At 34.8% G+C, this 3,946-nt stretch overlaps 1 pseudogene; it reads left to right on the forward strand.

The window, feature by feature from the left end:
• Nucleotides 1-261: 261 nt before the first annotated feature.
• Nucleotides 262-565, forward strand: LOC112415063 (60S ribosomal protein L36a-like; annotated as a pseudogene).
• Nucleotides 566-3,946: the final 3,381 nt, after the last annotated feature.

The following is a 3,946-nucleotide window of genomic DNA, read 5'->3' on the forward strand; positions in this document are numbered from 1 at the left end:
CTTCACACTGTACACCTGTATGAATATTAAGTGGATCAGAATAAGAAACTACATAGGAAGAAAAAACATGAATGCATTCCTTTATAAGGCAAGGGCAGATATAATTTTCCTCTGATTCAAAATCTAGAAGCAACAGAGGAACGACTTGACAAATTTAACTACATCAAAATTAAAAACTAAAAAATTTGCATAATGAAACACTATATACAGAGTGAAAAAGTAGATGAGCTTTCTTTCCATGATGATAGTGTCCCAACCAACATGGTAAATGTTCCTAAAACTTGCTGGACTTTCTGTAAGACATATGGCAAGCACCAACCCCACAAAGTGGCACCGTATACAAAAAGGTAAGGATTTTCTATATGCCCAGAGAAGGAGGATTTGACAGGAAGCTGAATTATTATGGTAGGCAGACTAGGCCAGTTTTCCAGAAAAAGGCTAAAACTATAAAGAATATTGTGCTCAGGCTTGAATGTGTTGAGCCCAGCTGCAGATCTAAGAGAGATGTAAGCATTTTGAACCCGGAGGAGATAAGAAAATAGAGGGCCAAGTGATCCAATTCTAAGTTTCACCTCTTGTTTTACCATGAAGACAATAAAATCTTGAGGTTATGTTCACTTCAAAAAAAAAAAAGATTAATGACAAACTTAGAAAAATGTTTGCAACTTAGAGTTTTGATATCCTTATTATTTCAAGCACTCATAATTGAGAAGAAAATGATCAAGTTCTTAATACAAAAATTGACAAGAGATATGAAGAGAACACAGAAAAGGAAATTAAGATGCATCTGTGTGTGTGTGTGTGTGTGTGTGTGTGTGTGTGTGTGTGTGAGAAACTAATATAGGAACTTCTTATTCCTAACTAGGAAAATGGACATTTTTAAACTATATTTTTAACTATATTCTGTAGGTTTAATTTTAGTACTACTATTAGTTTTTCTATTTTTAAACCATTATAGGTACTTGGATAAGTTGAGTAAGTAATTGTTTTAATGTTGGTGAGAATAAGGATTTTCGGTTTGAGAGACAAAAGTCCTAGAAATAAAAACCCTACATCTCAAAATTGAATTAGAAATATTAATGTAAAATTAGTTCATCTCTTTTGTTTTAAAAAAGACCTGGAAGCAGTGGAAAGTGAGGCGCAATGAGCAACCCTAGAACCCAGATTGTGATCTCTAATTCTCATTCCCCACAAAAAGGAAGGAGGAAGTTCTTTGGGAAAAGATTGAAACCAAGTCCACCATAGCTCATACCCTCTTGACCAAGTAGATGAGTGGCAATTTTTCTGTATAGAATACTTATAGATAACAAACACATGAGGAATGTTAGAATTAGAAACTTGCCATTTTGCAAGTTTGAAAAAACATTTTCAAACAATTGTCATGAATGCACAGTAAAACTATTAAGAGAAAAGTTGAAGTGACCAAGAAGCATTCAGCATTACCAAACATTAGAATACTGGACATTTTATATGTTTCTAGCTGTGAATTTGAGGTACACAGTACCATTTATGAGGTTTAGGGAAAAAATTTAATGTGATCCAGTCATGCCTTTATATCTAAGTTCATTCTGCCATAATGTGGATCATGCAGGAGCAAGTAAAATTGTGCCACTGTAAGCAAATCCAGTCGTAAAAGACAACTGGTCCAATTTTTTCAACAAGTCAATGGCATGTGAGAAAAAAGGGTAAGAGAGACTATTCTAGACTAATAGTTAAGGAGATGCTTAAGAGTCATAACAACCATATGCAATGAGTAAATCTTCTTTTGAGAAAAAATAACTAAAAACATATTTTTTATACCACTGAAGACATTTTAACATGGATTAGGCATTCTAAGCTATTAGGGAATTATTGGGGTCTTTTTTAGGTATAATAATAGTATTATGGTTATGTGACAAAATATCTGTTTTAAGAATATATACATACAGAAGTGGATTAAAATGACAAAATGCATTTACTGTCGGTGTTAAATACTATATATATTTCACTACATCATTTGTAGAAATTAAGCTTTTTACATGTTTTAAATTATGTGTTAATGACCAATGTAAGTACAAGTCTTTTTATAACATTTATTTATACTGCCTCAATTCCTACCTAATCTTGAGGTGGGGTAGTTCATATTTCCAAATAATTCACAGGAGGCAGAAAAGAGATTTATAACTAACTCTTGAGGCATTATCATTTTTTATATCATATTCTCATTAAATAATTCATCTCTAGTAACTCTGACTTTTATCCATGAGTCACTGTATAATAGAAAAACCTTTTTCCATCTAAGAAAAGGGGCAGTGAAGTATGCTATTTTTAAAACAAGAAAAAATTGACAGTTTTCAGTGGATGGAATCAGAACTCAGGATTAATGGATCGTCCCCAAGGATGGTCAAATGTGATTCTCTGCAGATGGCTGCACAGGATGACACTTCATAAAACATCATTTCTCTGCTAGGCTGCACAGCATCTCTGGTGCTTCAAACATATTGTTTATCTCATCAAGAGGAGCAGGTTCTAAAGGTAAGAACTGAACAAGTGCCATTGTGCAGGAAATGGAGCAGATGGCCCATCTATGATGGTCTGCCTTTACTTGATGAGAGGCTGATCCAATCCCAAACAGACCAGTTGCCAATTAAAAGAGGTCTTGGCTGAGGGAATCTGTACTTTCCTGTGACAGATAATCGGCTTAACCATTTTCTCAGACTCTGCCCACTATCCATTTCCATCACTGACCTCTCCAGAAATGAAGTCCCTTATGACCAGTTCTGTGCAATATTTCATTGATACTTACTAATGAATGTCTGGATTTTACTCAAACTTCTTACCTCAGTTCTAGGCTACATTTTGTTTTCACACCCCTTCTAGCCTGATCACTAACAAAGAAATGTGTCTGTGTTTTGTAAAAGAACTTCAAAGACATGGATTAAACATGAGATTTGTTTTGACTTCCTTCTATCACAGAAATGGGCTTTATTAGCTGTTCTTTCTAAACACATTTTAGGATTGTAACATTTTGGAAGAATGGAATTTATTTAAATTTTCACAAAAATGGGTGTAAAAAGAAATTGTGATTAGCAGGCATATTTTAACTTTCAAAGTTTAGGATCCTGAGCTCCAGTGTTATTTAAGGAAAACAGCATGAGTCTGAAGACCATCAAGATTAAGTGTCTAGTGCCAAGAACCAGGAGTCTACCTTGAGGGAGGAGAAGGGAGTTTTCTGTTTATAAGAGGATCCTTTGACCAGGTCAGTCAGCTCATGACAGTTAGTAGACAGCCTGAGTAACATGGATCAAGGTATGAGCTACACAGCAAAGTAATGGGCCCAAAACTTGCCACATCTGAAGAAAACCTGAAAGAAATAGTAAACCAGAAGAAGAGGGCAGTGGTTTGGATACAAAAGAGTAGGGAACAAATAATGTATGCATGCAGAATTAGATCAGCTCTGCAAAGAATTTGGCTCTGTGTCTTTTTAAACTTTGGTATGCTTTTTTTTCTCAAAGTTTGGGCATTTTCCTACCACACCCCAAATCTGTTAGATAATAAACCCTCTGGAAGCAGACTCCGTATCTATGTTGTTCGCCACTCTTTCTCTAATGCCTACCACAGTGCTTGATATCTAGCAGGTGCTCAATAAATTCCTTCAATAAAGGAATACCTAGCACAGTGTAGAAACTGAGTAATTAATCTCTAAAATAATAAGTGAATGTTGACTAATACCCTGGGCATGACTAATCTGGAACAATATTTTTTGTTCTTTTTTGTGTTGAATTCAGGAGAAACTAGAGGACTTCCTCTCTAGTATTCAGAACATGGAGCCTGGGATTAATTCTTCTGTAACCCAGGCATTGAAACCATTTCAACTTATAGCTGAGTGCTTGAATTGTTAGAAATTTCAGGGGAATCAAAAGTTTCTTCTTACAAAGAAACTTAAAATATTCTGATCCTGTATATA

The sequence above is a fragment of the Neophocaena asiaeorientalis genome, unplaced genomic scaffold (genome assembly GCF_003031525.2).
Source record: "Neophocaena asiaeorientalis asiaeorientalis breed wild unplaced genomic scaffold, Neophocaena_asiaeorientalis_V1.1 scaffold434, whole genome shotgun sequence".
Lineage (NCBI taxonomy): Eukaryota > Metazoa > Chordata > Mammalia > Artiodactyla > Phocoenidae > Neophocaena > Neophocaena asiaeorientalis.